This window comes from Myotis daubentonii, chromosome 16, assembly GCF_963259705.1.
Source record: "Myotis daubentonii chromosome 16, mMyoDau2.1, whole genome shotgun sequence".
NCBI classification, from domain to species: domain Eukaryota; kingdom Metazoa; phylum Chordata; class Mammalia; order Chiroptera; family Vespertilionidae; genus Myotis; species Myotis daubentonii.
The window spans coordinates 21,342,207-21,361,680 of NC_081855.1; positions in this window are offsets into that span (position 1 = coordinate 21,342,207).

Sequence of the window (19,474 nt, forward strand, 5' to 3'; positions counted from 1 at the left end):
TGAGCAGAGAGCAAGGTGGACACCAGCTCTGGGAGGCCTGGCATGGTGGTCTCTAGCAGTGACCCGCAGTCCTGGTGCAGGAGGAGAGAAGGAAAGCAGGTGTTCCTAAGATTGAGAGCAGGTGGAATGAGAAGGGGAAGGGCATGGACAATAGTAAGGAGAGAGTGAGGGGTAGGCGGGGAGAAGTCGGACATGTCCTAAATGATGACAAGCTGCAGAGTATGGTGAGGACAGGCTGTCCCTGAAGGGGAGGGAGGTGATGGTCTCAGCACGGAGGTGCTAATGAAATGGTGAGAGTGGGAGATGGAGGAGGCAACCTCTTGGACAAGCCCTGAGTTTTCTGCAGATGGGACAGAAGGAGATTTTAGAGACAGTTGCCTAATTTGTCCCTAAAGAATGTGGCCTGGTTGAGGGGTTAGTAGGAGACAGTGGCAGGAGGGAGGAGTGACCCACCCAGATGATGGGATCTCTAGGAGGGGGGCTCCTGAAGCAACAGGAGCATGTCTGGAGGTGGCCCTGTGGATACAGGTGAGTGCTGACTGGCCTGCTGGCACCACGGAGACACCCCCACCTGTGGGGAGAGCCAGCGCTGCTCAGGGAGCCCCTGTGTCCTGCTTGTTTCTGAAATCCTCAGCTGCTAGCACCCTTTATGACCTTGCAAAGCCCAAGGGTAATGACATGACCCTTCAGATGACAGATAAAGGGCCTGGTCATTTAGGATGCTCAGCATGACTCTCCGCTCCTCCCTCAGTGCCCTCCTCCCTGCTCCCCTTCAGTCCTGTATGCTCACTGGGAACCCCGAGGTCGTCTGGAATCCAGGCCTAGCTTTACTCCTCATACCTGGAGCTCCATCACCAAGTGGTTCCCCCAAACCCCCAGCTCCTGGCTTTTCACAAAACATGAAGATCAGGTCAGCCCACAGGGTGACTCTCACCTCCATAGGGACACCCGCACAGTCTTAAATACACAGGGATGCACACGGAGAGAACGCAGCTCAGGAGCTCAGGACACAGGACCAGGGATCAGAACTCTGGGCACAACTGGGTGTCTCAGTCCCAGTGCCCACATGTCCCCAGTGACCTGTATGGAGCCCCTGTTTCACTGGTGCCCTCTCCCCTGTGTCCTCCGCATCATGCTGGTGTGAGGCGCCGTGTTGGTACCTGGGCTCCTGCTCACTCACTGAAGTCCCCTGATTCTCAGATGCGGATCCAGACCTGAGAAGGAAAAGCATGGCTGGGGCCAGCAGAAAGCCTTGTCCTGCTCCCCCCTGGGACCTGGCACGTTGGCTGTGGTAGGCAGCAGGGGCAGCTGTGGACAAGAGGCCCTGCTGAGAGAGAGGGTCACTTATGCTGGAGGCCAGAGGGAGGGTGCCCTGCTGGCACCTTCCTGGGTAAATCCCCCCTGCAAATTCCACAATTAGATTCACCAAGAAGTGGCAGTTTTGACAGCATATGTAGGCAAAGAAAAGCAGCAAGAGGCCATATCTGGGAGAGGAGACCCTTTATTGATACTCGGGGTCTCAGAGGCCTAGGGTTGAGCTGGGCTCACTGGCTTCTCCCAAAAGGGTGCCGCTCCATGGCTCTGATTGTGAAAGTCCGTGGCTGTGCCCCCACCAAGGACAGAAACTCAGAACACAGAACATGTCTTCACTCTTGTCCCTTACCTCAAAGATATGGGACAAGTCATTTTCTCAGAACAGCCCCAAATCTAAGCTTAAGGTGACAGAGTGAATGGGCCCAGTTCCTCTGGGTCATGAAAGGGGCAAACAGGGCAGTTGGCAGTGAGCAGAATTTCAGGTTCCAATAGGGAAAGAGAGGCGCTAAGTCAGAACAGCCTCATTTCTCTGTGGGCAGAGCAGGTGCTTAGCTGAGGGTGGTTGAGCGGGAAGATGGTGACTGTCACAGACTTCAGGTTACGGGACAGTTGCTGAGACTGGAGGTGAAGCCCCTTCGATCACACAAGTTTTTCTTCCCATAAATACTAAGATGCCTGCTGTGCCCCTGCAAGGCTTGGGGGTTGCACCGGTGAAAAAACTGACCTGCAGGTTCCTATCTCAGAAGACACACTTGTAGGGGGTACAGACCTCCCACAGACACACACCTCTAACCGGACATATGCAAGCAGCCAGCCTGGTTCTGCTGAGATCTCCACCCAGTCACTGTCCTCAGGTCTCCCAGATTTCAGAGCCTGTTCCGTGGTCTTATGAGTGGACCCCTTGCTTCCCAAAGATCCCTATCACCAAGATGGGGTACACGATGGACAGATGTCTCTAATACATCACATGTAAGGGCAGAGATGCTTTACAGAGAAAGATCTTTATACATGGCCGGAGGGAGAGAGGTAGGGACAGAGGTGCACCCACAAGGCGGGACACATGATTTTACATGTCTGTGTCACAAGTGACAGCTGCCAGGCAGTGGATCATCTTATGTTTGTTACTTACAGGGATTTGCATTAGCTTCCAAATTAAATTGAAGAAAAAAAATCAAATGAATATTCCTTAGAGAATCCCTTGAAGTTCATGAAGCACCTGCTGAAGAAGGCAAACTTGTCAAAGTTGGAAGTGGGTCAAAGTCATTGTCATGAGCTGCTAATGCACTGCCCTCCAGTGGATGAATGAGACATGGCACATGTGTTGTGGGGCTCATGGTTATGTCAGCAATGGAAGCAGACACCAAACTGAGCCTTTGTCTGGGCTTGCCTTCAGACCAAAATAAAATCGGTCAGAGTCAATATTTCGGGGTGCCTTCTAGTAGAAGTGACTGTCCCGTCATTTCACACTAGGAAGACACAGGCTTTGTCCCAAGCCTGGCATTTCAGGGAGTCTGCATTGAGCTCCTGAGTCAGGCCCTGGGTTCCAAGACAGAAAAGCCAGACAAGGTCCCAGCCCTTGGACTCCATGGAAGAGGCAGGGAAGTGTGGGGATTATGGGCCTACATCACAGTTGTATATGTCTGATGGGAAGAAATAGTGCATAAACCAAAAAGCATGTTGATGGAAGCCTTCTGATTAAACAAGAAACAGTTTAGAAGACATTACCCTCAACCTATTTGTAAACTTTCATCTACATTTAAACACAGTTATCCCCAATAAGGGTCACCCAATATTCCCACTCCCCGTTCATTTAACATGAATGTTATCTCTGCTCTTTAATAATTTTGAACCTATGATTGCATGGCTGCACAGCCCCTCTTATGGCACATGGTTCATAACTGACCTGCTGCCGACCTCTTGGCCAACCACATCTTGTTTGCCTCTGAAAATGCAGTTCGGCTGCTATGAGCTCCAGGTAGCTTCCACATGTGGAATCATTCACTAACCTTCCAGAGCACACACACCCTATTCTTTTCCCTTAAAATCCCGGGACCTCATGTCTTACCTCCTTATTCAGATCAGAAGCTCATTCCAGGCCAAGATGCTGCTCAATCAGATCTCCATCCAGCTCTTTGCACAGCGTTTGGCATACAGTGAACACTCAGTAAAGACGTGAGCAACACCTTAATTCTAAATGAGTTACTCACGGTGGCAGAGACCTTTAATTGTCCATCAAATCCATTCACCTGACTTGGGGAGCACAGCTGGATGGTACATCCCAGCCCCCCTTGCTGCCCTATGAGCTGCCATTGTCAGTGGGAGGGGACAGGGACTGATGCACACCATGGCAGACCTCATGAATACAATCCCCCAGCAAGCACTTCTCTGTGACCTGTCCCTTTGGGCTAATGGAAGCACATGGGTGGGGGGGGGGGAGGGGGGAAGGGTGGTCCTAGGGATGAAGAAGGCCCATGATGGAAGAACTCTGGGTTCTTGAGTGACCACAGAAGGATGCATCTTTCCAATCTGAACATCCTCCCCCCGCCCACCAGCACTGGTATGTGGAAAACATAGTCACATGCTATGGAAATTTGGGGGCATTTTTCCATAATCCAGCATAAGGTAATCCCCCCACAAGAGGATTAAACCACAGGATGAACTTACATGGTTATCCTTCTAGGCCCTTTAAAATGACAAAGTCAATTTGGCTCTGAGAACTGAGCTGGTCTGTGGTGGATGGATCTGCCTTTCTGTTCCCTCAGCGCCTGTGCCCTGAGCACTCACACTGGTCCATGCGGAGAAACCGCAGGCCCTGCCCTCTAGGAGCTCACAGGCTACAGGGCAGGTGGACACACCACGCAGACTCAGTCAGGGGAGAGGGAAGGGCAGTGGCTGTGTGGAAAGGGAGCAGGTGCTGCGAGGAGGGCTGGAGAGTCCAGGTTGAGGGGCTGGAAGGCTGCACTGAGGTGGCATTTATATTCCCAGCAGCAGCACCAGAGGAGCCAGCCCTGCACACACTCAGGTGTAGTTAGCCTGGTGGAAGGCACAGCTGTGCAGACACTTGGAGGCAGAAAGTGTCTGGATAGAGGGGAGGTTAGAAAGATGGTCGGGGTGGCTGGAGGGAACTGGGAGGAGATAAGGGAGGGAGGGAGGGCAGGCCCAGGGCCTGGTGAGGGACGACTGTGCTAGTGACCTATTGCTGAGAGTTACCCCACACTAGAGACTTAACCAACACACACGTATTAGCTCACACGTCTGTGACGAGGAATCCTGCATGGCCAGCTGGGACTACTGTGGTCTCACCTGAGGCAGGATCTGTGTCACTGAGGGTCTGAGCTCACTCGGGGGAGGGGGGTCTTTAGGATTCAGTTTGGATGGAAGGCCTGACTTCCTCTCTGTCTGTTGGCCTCATTCAGTGCTAGGCCATGTGGGTCTCTCCAGATAGCAACTCACAGCACAAAGACTTATTCCTCAGTGTGGCCTGAGAGAGACAGAGGCAGAGACAGACAGACAGAGAGAAAACAGTTCAGTGTGAGCAAGTGTGCAGGCACTGACCTTTTGAAAAAAAATGTTTTAATTGATTTTATAGAGAGAGGAAAGGAAAGAGACAGATAGAGAAACATCCATGCAAGAGAGCAGCACTGATTAGTTGCCTCCTGTACCCACCCAACCAGGCATTGTACCTACAGCCTAGGCATGTGCCCTGTCATGGAATCACACCAGCAACCTTTTGGTGCACAGGACGACACTCGACCAACTGAGCCACTCTGGCCGGGCCAGGCACTGACTTTTGGAACCTAATCATGGAGGTCGTGTTGGATCCCTTTGCCGTCTTCTGTGGAGTCACTACTGACACCCACACTTACGGGGAGGGCACACATTCACACCACAGGAGGAAGGTGCAGACCATGGGGAGTCACTGAGGAGGGAACCGGTGACCCGAGAGGTCCATGCCTTGCCCAGGATCACAGACGGTCAGAATGCAGAGCCTGAGATAAACCCAGCTGTGTCCTAAAGTGGGGGTGGGGGGGTCCTAGGTGCCCCCAGGTTTCCTCAGGGCTCTGGAAAAGGCTGTGCTAGTAGAATCTTGTACAGACATGGAAATGGCATGGGGGAGATGGTGAGCAGTCTAGCCAGGCATTTGGCCAGAATTTGTCTGAAAAGGTGCCCATACCTGGAACCACAGAGGCACGCCTCTGTCCACAGCTGACGCAGGGCGGAGAGAGCTGGGCCTCTTAGGCTGAGCTCACACATGTGCAGTTCTGAATCACATCCTCATTGGATAATTAGGAAACTGAGGCCCAGAATCAGACAGGGACTATCTGGGGTACATGACATTCAGAGTCCAGAGTTCAGGAATGTTCAGAACTTCCAGGCCAAGGCTCCGACTTCCCACAGAGTTGGTCTGGAAATTAGAAATCCTGACACACTGGGCAGCTCCTGCCTGTTCCTCCCTATGTGGGGCCGTTTTGTTCTGGGATCCAGAAAGGGAGCACTGGCATGTACACATTTGCTCTCTCTCTCTCTTCCTCTCCTCTCTCTCTCTCTCTCTCTCTCTCTCTCTCTCTCTCTCTCTCTCTCTCTCTCTAGATGTGATGACCTTGGGTGGGATTAGAAGAAAAGCAGACACAGAGGAGGTGACAACAGGAAGGAAAAAGAGGTTGGAGGCACGACCTACATGTGACTGTTCTCCTCCTACTTTACAGCTCCTCCCCCACAGGAGCCTGAACAGCCCTAAGAAGCACTTGCTCCATAACCCACTGTGCAGGCAGGAGAGAGACGGGCCTGACAGGCACAATGACTTATCCAGGATCAAGAAGAGGTAAGAATGAGGGTTTGAGTCTGTACCCAGGTGGGCTTCCTCAAGTCTGGGACCCTGGCTGCACCCGGAGCTTCTAGGGGGCTGGGCAGAGGGGTGTGCTGGTGCCACTGTGTACAGATAAGGTGTTTCATGGAGAAGAGGGGTCTGCAGACAGCAGCCCACAGGACTACTTGCAGAGCTGTCATGAGGTGAGGGGACTCAGGGATGACAATCCCAGGTATGAGGTCACTATCCAATAGGACTTGCAACCCCCGTAACCAGGCAACCACAACTAGCCCACCAGGCAGCTCACTTGCCAAGAGGCATTTGCCAGAGCAAGATGTTTCCTTGCTGTGCTCCCCGTGATTGGTGCTCTTGCTTCCGGAGACCCGGCAGTGAGAGTTTTTTCGGACGGCTTCGACGTTTGTTCAACCGTCGTTCCCGACGTATCTATCCAATTCCTAGCTTTTGCTCTCAGGTAACACAAGGTGGCTGGGGTCAGAACAATCCTGGCTAGACCACCTCTGTGGGCCATCCCTGTGCAGCTCACATACCCTGGGACGGAAGGAGGTTGCTGGGTCTTGGATAACCTAGCAGTCCTGTCATGGTCTCACCCCAGGACAGGACAGGCAGGTGGAGATGGGGTTACAGAGGGTCCCTTATCTGTGCCAATGGGCATCCTAGCCCTCAGGCTGTCACACCTTTTCCTCCACAGTGGAGGTCTGAGCTGATCACACTGTGTGTGTGTCTGGAGTGGAGGGTCACAGGGGTCACAGAACCAGCAAAACAGGGCTCTGAGGCTTTCCTCCTGGTGACTGGGAACTGTCTTTACAGAGCTCCGCACAGGAGAACCGAGAGGAGCTGACAGATGGAGTCCTCACCTCCATGCCCCTGCAGGAGGCACAGGTGCCCCATTCATTCTCCAGCGTGCAGCAGGGCCGCAGGGTGAGTCTAGGTCAGGGGTGGGCAAACTTTTTGACTCGAGGGCCACAGTGGGTTCTTAAACTGGACTCAGAAGAAGGAGCTGCGGCCGTGTTTCCCGACGTTGCCATGTGAACACTGCTGCTGGTGAAGGAGCGGAGGGGAGAGCAAGAGAACCCTCCGCTGCCGAACGGGCCGGATCCGGCCCGCGGGCCTTAGTTTGCCCATGGCTGGTCTGGGTGCTGGGTTGACCCAGATTTCAGGACCCCTTGCAATCAAAGGGGTCCCTTGGTTCCAGAAGCTGCCCTGTGACTTCCCTGAGATCCCTTCCAGATTCTAATTTCCAATGGAATCTGGGTTCCCATCTCCTCCCAACCCACTCTCACTGTTCAGCCCCTTTCAGATGAGAAACAAAGTCACTGCCCACAAAGTTTTAGGAGTATCAGAAGAAAGACTTTGCTTCCTTTCACTTTATGCTCAGTCAAGAGTATTTGTGTATTTTTCTACAGCCTTTTCCTTTTTAATGCCCATCTCCATGTGTCCACCTTGGCCTGACAATCCTTACACACCCTCTCCCACTCTGACACATCATCGTGATGAATAGGGATGCTTTTCCCAAGAGGATGTGGGGATCATGGTACCAAGTGTGTTGCTTTGCCATTTGCTGCCCTGAGGACCACATCCCTGTGGCCCCTCCAGGTCAGGAGCTGGGGCCTCCCAAGGCTGCACAACATACCGGGAGGGGGACCTGTCATCAGGGCTGTGGATTCCATCTCTTCACCGCTGTGGGACTTGGACATGATCCCCTTCTGTTGCCATGTCAACAGTGCTGCCCTGAACACCCCACTTGTCCTCATATCCAAATCCTCCCACCCCAGGAAAAGCCTCCGTGTTCCCATCTTAGAGTGGGATGTTCTGTCAGAAATCCCAGGACTGATACTGTTAAAACAAGGAGGTGCTGTCCTTCCTCTGCTAAGAAACGACCTAAGGTACTAATGTGTTTCATCAGTTCCCACCTACAAGTCTACTTTTCCTGCCAGGAATATTTTCTCATGTCAGTGTGAGAAATTGTCAAGCCTGTGAAGAATATTTGTGAGGTTATTTGAGCTAAAGTGTCACCAATCGCCAGGAAACAAAAATCTCAAGAGATGTAGATAATGCCCTGGAGAATGGCAGCTCTGCACCTTATTTTATACATTAAAATTCAAACAGGAGACCTACGTGCGTCCCATGAAATCCATGGGTGATAGATTAGGGAGCCAGGGGAAAGCGCAGCAGGGAGATCTCTGGGCCTGGATGAAAGATAAAATGAGAGACACGCACTTCTTTCACTGAGGTGTGTGCAGGGTAGTTAACAGTCAACGATGAACTCAGTACCAATGGAGGGAGTGTGGTCTTTGCAGAGAGCAGAGCGGTGCCTGTGCTTTGAGGGTCTGAAGAAAGGGAAATTACGTTGACATCCCAAGGATATGTCATTCTAGATGCAAAAAGACAGTAGACAGACTCAGTTAAGGTAACGATTGACCTGCTCAGGGAAGATGCAGGTCTAGCATGTGACTGCCCACCATAAACTGCTTTTAGTTTGAAAGTTTTAATTTCAGACCATCCTTTGTGGTTACTTTAGGTCTCTGAGTTTGCAAGGCCACCAGGTTAGTATGTGGCCCCTTTGGTCACTCCTGCCCTACCTCTTGCCACCAATCACTGAGTGCCTGGGGGTTCAGTCTGAGCTGGAGCCCGCAACCCACCTGGCAGTTTATGAGCTGCCTCTGATGGCATGTGCCCCCTCTGTCCCAACACAGGATAGAAGCAAGACTGCTGTGGGGCCTGCAGCTACAGCTTCATCACCACCCGCTGGCCTAGACAGCATGCCAGCTGCCTGCAACACACCGGTGCCCATGAACATCTTTGCAACCTGGAAGGTCGACTACTCCAGCCCCACCTGCGTGCCCAGGCTATGCAGCCTCACCTTGACCAATCTGGTGATTCTCAAGGCGCTGGAAAAGGACCTCACCTCCGTAGTCATTGCTGTGAGGCTGAAGGACAGTAAGTGGGTCCTGAGGTCTGACGAGATTGTGCTGCCCCCGACGGGACCAGTGCAGACCGACCTGGCACTGACCTTCTCCCTGCAGTACCACCACTCCCTCAAGCAGGCAGGCAACAAGCTGCAAATGCTGCTGCAGAAGAAGCTTCGGCTGGAAGACCAGACCATCTTGGGTTACCAGACACTCGCCATGGGCACCCTCGACATGGCTGAGGTGCTGCAGCGAGCCCCTGAAGAGGGAAAGGTTTTGAGCCTCTACGCCACATTCAGGGAGGCATCTGTCCATGTGGCTGAGGTGACCATCTCCTCCCTCTCCAGCCAGCCCATGGACCCCAAGGACAGCACCCAGCAGGCCAAGCCCAGGGTTCATGAAATCTCTGAGCAGCAGGCCAGCCCTGGTCCCCAGCACGGGCAGCACCAGGAGGAGGAGGGAGACTTGGACCTGGGAGAAGCCGAAGAGCAGCAGCGAGGTGAGGTATTGCCGTTCACGACCAGGCAAGAAGCTGCCAAAGAGAAAGTTGGGGAGTGGCTTCGCAGGGTCCGAGAGTGGGAGGAAGACCTCGACCTGCTGCAGAAGTCTTCGGACAATATCTCTGAGGTTGAGGACATGAACCTATTGTATGATTCATTAGGGGATCCCAGTGAGAGCAGCCCATGAGAGTGTCCTCAGGACCCTGAATCCCTGGCTCAGGCCATCCTTGGAATACCTGTCTCAGCCCAGCGGTCAGATTGAGAGCTAGAGTGCCAGCGCCAGGAGGAGTCTCCAGCTCCAATCCAGGTGACGGACAACATGAGCCCCAAGAAACCAAGGAATGGCATCTCATACTCGGTGGCCGACAGCACACCTACCCTAAGGACTGGCTGGCACAGCCCTAGGACTGTCAAGAGGCAGAGACCTCTGCCCTGGACCTGTTCACTGAGAAGCTGCCACACTGTGGGTGCGTCACCAAAACCGAGTCTCTCCTCATCGCCTCCACCAGATTCCAGGGGGAGCAGGCGGCTGCTGGGGCTGGAGCACATCCCTGAAGGAGCGGCAGGTGGCACAGCCAGGAACAAGCGGGCCAACAGCCTGGACAACAAGTACTGCCCCGACCGGCTGAGCCAGCTGCAGATCCCCAGGGAGATGGTGTTCGACCAGCTGAACCACATCTCATCTCCGACAACCAGCTGCCCAGAACATCCTCCTCCTCAGCGCCTCCGACTGGCAGGGCAAGTTCCTGTCTGAGTCCTGCAGCAACACATGCTGCCCGGGGTGTGCTCTTGCTCTAAGGCTGAGGTCCATGTGGCCTTCAGCTGTATGGTCTCATGGATGCAGAAATACTGTCCCCACAATTCTCAGCCCCCGGAGCCATTGAAGATCGTGGTGGCGGGAGCACAGCAGTACATCAGCGCTGTGCTGTGGGTCTTCATGGAGCTGCTGTCACATGAGAAGCCCAACTGACAGGGCTCCATGTGCTTCCTGATCACCCCACCTGTGGGAGGCCCCCTGCCAGGGAAGGTGCCATGGCTTTCTTTAAGTCATGTTGACTGAACCCAAGGCTTGGGCATAGCCTTACCTTGGGGGCATTTCTAGCCAAAAGGTGAGAATGCCTTCAGCTGGACTCCAAAGCCCAGGTGCCAGGATTGGGTTTTTATTATAAATTCAGTCAAGTACCTCGAATACCTCCCTTATCTTGAGTTTTGGTGAAACCTCCTGATATTTTGGGGAATTAGGACTATAAAATAAACACGCTGTCTTGGGACTTGGTCTTCTCTGCCTCTCTGCCAGAGGAGGGCAGAAGCCCACCCAGGCCCAGCTGTACTTTCTATTTTGTGTCTGTCTTTCATTTTTTCTCAATCCCTGAGGCGCCTCCATTTGAAGGAACCGGTACACGCTCTCTCTCCCGTGCGGGACGTGGAGAAGGGAGCCCCACACCCCGGAACACCACAGGTTTAACACCCATGGCCAGGCACTTGCGCTCCATCAATTACCACTCCCCAACTTCTACGACCTGTCCTGGCGGGGCCTGTTCCCAAGCTGTAGGCCCAGGGCCCCATGCAGGACAGGCTGGGCACGGTGTGGAGAATCACGCAGTACATTCAGGGGGCCAACTGTGTCCACAGGCTGCTCTTCAAGGAAGCCATGCTCACCTACAACAGAAGAGCCCCAGTGAGGAGTCCTTCCACCTCATTCCCTTCACGGGGGGCGGGGGGGGGGGAGGGGCGAGACGGGGACTTGGAATAGGGGAACTGCCCTTGGCCAAGTCAGGAGACGCAGATGATGCAGTGCCCTTGGGCTTCAGTGTGCTTTCATCCATCCCACCATACAGATCTGCGGCCAACAGGAGGCCTCGCCCACCCCACCCACCTCCCCCAGGCAGGGCATTAATGCTGAACCGATGGGGCTTAAGGTAGATTATTCAGACAGGAAGAGAGGCTTGGGGAACAAAGACCTGGCTACCACCAAACACACACTCAAGTGCGCCGTCTAGTCTCTCAAGATCAGCAGGCTGCCCAGCAGTGGTGAGGCTGCAGCCACGTCCAACATGTCCATGACAGTGTCTCCAAGGAGAAGAATAAGAAGGAGGTGTTTTTGCCCAAGAAAATCAAGGAAGGGACATGAAATGAAAGCCAGTGCCTGGAGGGCATAAGCCGCCTCCTCTGCAGGGCCAGCACCAGGAGAACAGGCTGCGGGTCCTCATCGAAGGTGTGGTGTGGAATGACCTGACGTTCTGCCAGCTGGCAGCCCGGGGTCCTCCCACATCCAGCACTGCCCCATCTGCATCTCCAGACACTCCGACTCCACCTTCCAGCCCTGCCTGTGGCCCTGCCGATGCCAAGCACTTGAGGGCCCACCTGCTTTTCTGTTAACATTTCAGTTTAGAACAGAGACCGACCCTGGAAACACAAAGAGAAACCTTCTTAAGTACGAATGTGCTCACAGCCCGGAAACTAATGTGGTGGCCCCATTGGGAGCCCCAACTGCTCTGCTGATTAACCAGAACTCTCTGGGGGTGGGAGGTCAGGCAGGAGTGCTGAGCTGGAGAATCATGGAAGGTGTGCTTTGGCTTGAGGACCCCTAACACTCCCAGGGAGAACTGTACTCACCTTCTCCACCTGCCCTTCCTGGAAGCCAGGACTCCACTGCCCGGGAGAGCCGGCTCCACTGTGTGCCCAGACTCAAGAGCTGAGAGGCCAGAGGTCAAGGGCTGGACTCCCCTGGGGGGCGTCCTGAGCAGAACACAGAGGCCAGTCAGCTCAGCCCTAGGCTCTAGCTGCAAACAGTGGCCCCAGCACCACTCACTTGGTTTGAAAATAAACTTGATCCTCACAGACAAAAAAGGACCTATAAGATGTAGACCGCCCAGGCACCCCGCCTGGACAAACTGATCAAATACCTGGTGCCAGCCTTCCTTTGCAGCAACCCCACCTTCGTCCCCACCCACCCACCCTTCTGTGTTAATACAGAACATGTGCTACTAACCAACGTGTGTGGGACCAACCATGTACCAGGTGAGCCCTGCCCGTCCACAGCACCGTGGTCACTCAGCCACCTGCTGCTGTGAGTCTTCAGGCCACTGCACCTCTCTGAGCGTTTGTTCCTCTGAACATGGGGAGAGCCTAGGCCCAGCCTCATAGGGTTATTGTAGGGGCTCGGGAGTTCTCCCTGGAAAGTGCTCTCTGGGTTCCTGGACAGTGGAGAGGTCTGATGGAGGGGCTGTGGCTGTGCTCACTCGCCATTTTCTTTCCCTCTTGAGAAAGCCTCACCATCATTTGTGATTCTCCTCTGGTCCTGGGCTAAGCTATTTTCTTTTTTGATAAGGAGCTTAAATATCCATTAGGGGTCCCTGTCCTGGGTGAAGCCATATTAGAAATCCCAGAGGTGAGCAGTGGGACCCCAGGCTCACTCAGCTATCTAAGGGGGGAGGGGGCTGGTTTGGGCCCATTCATTCAGAAAATAGATGAGAGGCCCTGCCAGGTACAGACACGTCTCTAGGCACTGACCATAATCCAGTGCTCAGAGCAGACCCCAAGCCTCCACTCCAGACCTTCCTTCTAGTCGGGAGCGATTCAGTCACACTAGGCTGCACAGGCTCGTAGTGTCCACAGGACAGTTGATGTGACGTCCTCCTGGCCTCCTCGAGGTATCGCTGCATCTTCCCATGTTTTGAAGAGGAGGGTGGACCTCTGGACCAGCACAAAACGTGAGTGGGCTTGGGATCAAAGCTGCGAGGGGAGTATGGGGGCTGTGATTTTGAAATGCTAGCAAAACCCTGGATCCCATACATCGGAATATTTCTGCAAGAGGACAGAATCTGAGGGCTTCTCCTCGCAAAAATGGAAGGAGTCAGAGAGCTGTGCATGTGGAGTGGGTGGTGTGTGTGAGGGGGAGGGGATGTGGCTGCCCACACAGAGAAGAGCTCCCAGAGGCTGGGCTTAGGCAGGAGCACAGAGCCACTCAGGTCAGTGCCCAGGGCCTGCAGTCTGGAGGACTCCTGGGGAGGGGGCTTGAGCTGGGACTTCAGTGATGGAGATGGGAGGTTCCTTCCTTGGAAGGCACACAAAAGGCAGTCATGGTGGTAACATGGTCTCTTCCTGGATCTACAGAAGCAGCTCCAGAGCAAGATGAAGAAACACTTGAAGAGGAAACGACAACTCTGGTGGCCTCTCCTGAGCCAGAGCAGGCTCCAGGCACAGCTGTCACTGAGCTCCCAGATGTGGACCCACCTGCAGCTTGTGAGCAACTCACCTCAGCTCCTGGGAGGCCTGTGGTCCCAGGTCCTGGGCGGCAGCCTGTGTCAGCTGCCATGGCAGACAGGGCATTCCCTCCCCAATAACAGCAGTTTTCAAAATGTTTGTGTTTATCTTACATATACTTTGAATTTGGTTTTTCTTATGCTATTGAGTAAAATAAAATGCATTTTGAATAAAATGTTATAAAATACTATTAACAAATTTAACTTAAATTACATAAAATTTAATTCTATGATCTTCAAAGTGCCAAATTCAACATCATTAAGTACATTCACAATTTTCGGCCACCATTGCATCATATCACAATCCCGCTCCAGAATATTTCATCCAGACCATCCAGGTGGTAGCCGTCATCGCTCCTCCTCCCCACTCAGCCCTGACAGCCCCTCACCTCGAAGTGTCCCCATGGATTTACCTTTTGTGGGTTTTCCCAGAAGCACATGAGTCCTTTCCTGCCTGACTACGTAATGAATCAGATGCGAAGACCGATTGGGATTTGGTGGCAACGAACACAATTTTTACTAAGAGGGAAAATCCCTAAGAGGCAAACATTATGTGTAAAAAGAAGCCTCAATATTCAATATTTGTACTACTTTGGGGTATGGAGCACTTTGAGAATTATGACATGAGAGTTGTAAACCATTGGGAAATGCCTGGGTCCCTGAGACACCTATAAAATCCTTCTTTTCCTGGACAGGCAGCGTTTATCTGTGGGTAGTATTTTGTTCTACTATGCATAGTCTAAAGATATGAAAGTCAGATGTTTCTCTTTATCATCATATGTTAAGTAATAAAATATACGCTTTTTAAAAGATTTTAGAAAAATGTTTTTTAAAATATCATTTTATTGATTTTAGAGACAGCGGATGGGAGAGGGATAGACTGATAGAAACACAGATGAGAGAAAACCATTCAATGGCTGCCTCCTGCGTGCCCCCTGAGGGGATCCAGCCAGCAACCTGAGCATGTGCCCTAACCAGGAATCAAACCGGGAACTTTTTGGTTCATAGGTCAACACAAAACCACTGAGTCACATGAGCTGGGCAGAAAAAATATTGTTCTTTAGTTAAATGAGGATTTAAATGTGACCAAAAGAAGATACATTCACTCCTTCTACCAAGAAATAATTGCCATGAACAAGAGGCTTCCATCTTCCCAGCTCAGTGCTGCGGTCTATGGGTGTTGCTGGGAGAGGGTCTCAGGGCTGTGCTCCTGTGTAAGCTGACATCTCCACAGGTGGCCATAGCACAGTCCTGTTCCCCTCATTCATTCTCAGTGAGCAACACAGACTCCTTGACGGGTCAAGTTCATGGCTAAGGTGTTCCATTGTAATCACCGAGAGGCCCACGCCCAGGAGGGTAGACAGTGGATGTTTTTGTTTGGGGCAGTGACAGGCAGTGAATGACCATATCTTACCTCTGTATACACAAGGGTATGCAAAGGATGTATTTAAATGCTCCCGGACACACACACACCATATCCTAAGGCCAGAGGCATCCACTCTAGAGCTGGCAGCCTCCTCATACCCAAGGCTCAGACCAAACAATGCTTCTCAGAATTTGAAGTTCCCTTTTTCACCCTGAACTTAAACAACCCGAGGGTCAGTATAAAACAAAAGAGACATGCAGGGTTTCTATCTTGGGAGACACACTGTAGGGGGAGGGGATACAAACCTCCGACAGAGACAAGCCTCTAAGGAGAGACGTGCAAAGACAGCCAGCCTGGTTCTGCTCTGATGTCCTGACAGTCCCTGTCATCAGGCCTCCCAGGTTCCAGTGAATTTCCACAGTCTCAGGAGCAGACCACTCGCTGCCAAAGATTCATATCACCAAGATGGCTCAACATGATAGACAGGTGTCTCCAATACATCACATCTAAGGTCAAAAGATACTTTGCAAAGATAAACATCTATACATGAATGGAGGCAGAGAAGAGGGGCTGGAGGTGGACACAGAAACTGGGATCCACCATTTTACACATCTGTGTCACAAAGGACATCTTCCAATCCATGGGTCACCTTGTATTAGTTACTTGGAGGGATCTTTATTAGCTCCAAAATTAAAAAGAAAATAAAATCAAATATTTCTTTTAAATCTCAACTTTTTTAAAAAATATATATATTTTATTGATTTTTTACAGAGAGGAAGGGAGAGAGATAGAGAGTTAGAAACATCGATGAGAGAGAAACATCGATCAGCTGCCTCCCGCACATCTCCTACTGGGGATGTGCCTGCAACCCAGGTACATGCCCTTGACCGGAATCGAACCTGGGACCCTTCAGTCCGCAGGCCGACGCTCTATCCACTGAGCCAAACCGGTTTCGGCTAAATCTCAACTTTATCAAATACATTCCTAAGAAGGCAAACTTCTCTTTTTTAAGAGACATTTTATAGATTTTTAATTGAATTTATTGGCGTGGCCTTGCTTAATTATATAGCTTTTAGGGGTATAATTCTATATCATTTGTATATTATATTTGGTCTTCTCCACCTTAAGTCAAGTGTCCTTCCATCATCATTTATCCCCACTATACCCTCTACTGCCTTTTCCCATTCCCTTTCCCTTCTAGTAATCACCATGCTATTGTTTGTGTCTATGAGGTCTTTTTTTTTTTTTTTTTTGGTTGGTTGGTTGCTTTGTTTCTTGATCCCTTCACCTTTTAAAAAATATTTTTACTGATTTTGAGAGAGAGAGAGAGAGAGAGAGAGAGAGAGAGAGAGAGAGAGAGAGCGCAAAGGAGACAGAAAGAGAGAGAAAGACATCAGTGTGATGTGAGAATTAAGTATCTGAGGCTGCCTCCTACACCTGCTACTGGGGACCCGTCTAGCAATCCATTTATGTGCCCTGACCTGGAATCCATCCAGCAACCTTCAGGTGCATCTGCGATGCCCAAACAACTGAGCCACACCAGCCAGGGCTTCCTTCACCTTTCCGCCCTGTTCTGCAGCCCCCGCCCCGCTGACAGTTTTCAATCTGTTCTCTTTCTTTGGTAGATGTAAGTGCCTTGGAATTTCACTCATTTTCCCTTTCTAATGAAAGTTAAATTAGCTATGTGACCCTGGTAGATTTTTTTCTTTTAACCTAAAAATTGGAGGGTATACATCTCTTTCTATAATAGACTACAGTTGATTTGATTTGATATAGTGACTTCTACTTTTTAAAATTTTGTTAGTGGATACCTAGTTAAATAGTAGAATGACATACTTAACCCTTCATTTCTCTATTTATAGAGTCAAGAACAAAACAGTAACTTGAGTCCCCTTTATGCCACACGAGGATCAGAATGTGTTTTCTCCCCTGCATTCCTTTCCAGTCTTCAAATTTATGGTCTTTGCTAAATTATCCAGAGAGTTAAGAAGCTGGTAATTCACTATATATTTGTGCTGATAAAACGCTATTTAAAAGTATTTTTACAATTTTCATTTGATTTTGTAAATATATTTACAATAGAAATAACCTAATTTTGTATGTAGATTTTGAGTTGTGAAAAATTCCTCTTAACACTAATAATTTTCCTGGGCTGGAGTGCCTCACAATGGACCCATGGGGAGGGAACCAGTAGTCAAGCAGTTAGGAAAACATTACAGTATTTCAGGTGGAAAATGATGGTGGTCAAAAGAAAGGCACTGCGACAATGATTAGAAAAGTTATGTGTGAACTATTTTATTTTATTTACTTTTGTTTCTTATTATTATTTTAAAAATCTTTATAGTTAAAAGTATTACATATGTCCCCCTTTATCCCTCCTTGATCTCTTATAGCCTTCCCTCACCCCCTGCCCTAGGTTTTCACCACCTTATTGTTTGTGTCCATGGGTTATGCATACATGCATACAAGTTCTTTGGTTGATCTTTTCTTACTCACCCACTCTCCCCTGCCTTCTTTCTGAGGTTCAACAGGTTTTTTCATGCTCCTTCTATGTCTCTGGATCTATTTTGTTTATCAGTTTATTTTGTTCATTAGATTCCACATATGAGTGGGATAATGTGATACTCATCTTTCTCTGACTAGCTTATTTCTCTTAGCATAATACTCTCCAGGTCCATAGTAGTTTTTGGTGGCGTCTTTAGGGTTTTCTATGTACAATATCATGTCATCTGCAAATAACAACTATTTCATTTCCTCCTTTCTAATTTGGATGCCTTTTATTATTTTTTCTTGTCTGATCACTATGGCTAGGTCTTCCAGTACTATGTTGAACAAGAGTGGTGAAAGTGGACGTCCCTGTCTTATTCCTGTTCTTAAGAGAAATGGTTTTAGTTTTTGCCCATTGAGTATGATGTTGGCTATAGGTTTATCATATGTGGCTTTTATTATATTAAGGTATGATCTCTCTATTCCCACTTTGCTAAGAGTTTTTATCAAAAAAGGGTATTGGATTTTGTTGAATGTGAATTATTTTAAACTAGAGGCCCCATGCACCCATGCACCAGTGGGGTCCTTCAGCCTGGCCTGTGCCCTCTCGCAATCCGGGACCCCACAGGGAATGTCGGACTGCTGGTTTTCCTCACTGGATCGGGATGAAATCGGCAGTCCGACACACCAGATGGGGCCAAAACCAGCAGTCTGACATCCCCTGAGGGATAAATAGTGTGCGAAGAGGCAGGCGACAGGGGAAGAGCCCGAGCTGGGCCATTCATCCCTGCCCTGCTGTGCCTGCCACCACTGCTCAGTAAAACTGCTGCAACAACGGAGGCAGAAGAGGCTCCCGCCTCCACAGCTGCGCTCGCCTGTTGTGAGCCTAGTGTCTGGTGTCCCTCAATCAGCTGAGTGGCGCTCCTACTGCGGGAGCACACTGACCACCACGGGGCAGCTCCTGTGTTGAGCATCTGACCCCTGGTGGTCAGTGCACATCATAGTGACTGGTCATATGGTCAACAGGTCAACCAGTCGACTGGTTGCTTAGGGTTTTATGTATAAAGATGAAGAATGAACAAGATCAGATGCAGAGGTGTGGAATAAACTGGGTGAGTGTGCCTGTGAGAATCCCACATGTGAGGAACCCATAAAACAAACCTGGATGTACTTCAAGAAGTATTGACTGCAAACTAACTGGTGCATAGACTGAAAAATATTTCATATTAATATTTTTAATATTTTTCAAAAGAAACAAGATATGGTTCTTATCCTCAAAAATTTTGCAATTGATTTATGCTGGATACACAGAATATGAGCTCTGTTCAGACATGTTTACAGGATGGCTGAATGTGGAAATATGGGAAAAAGAGATTAAGCCCACAGATATAGACATGAGATTCTACTAAACAGCCATTGAAACCATGATGACATTGGATGAGCCACCAAAGGAAATAATAAAGAAAGGTAGGAGAAGGGTGAAGAGAAAAACATTATGATTACATATATTTGAGAATATGAAATAAAGATAAAAACCTATCAAAGGATTTTGAAAAACCTTTCAAAAATAGAAGATCAGGGAAGTACATTCACTGATCTTGCTTTGCTATGACCTAATCCCAATGGTCTTTGTGATTTACACTCTTCTGATGCCAGTTTAGACACTTGTTACCTTCTGGCTCTGGGCTCATCCTGAGTATGATCAGTGTCTAGGGTGCTCACTGATCATTATTTGCACTGGAGTGTTTTTCAAAGACTCCAAAATACTGTTCTTTCCTTTTCTTGTGTACTAAAGTTAGCATGTGATT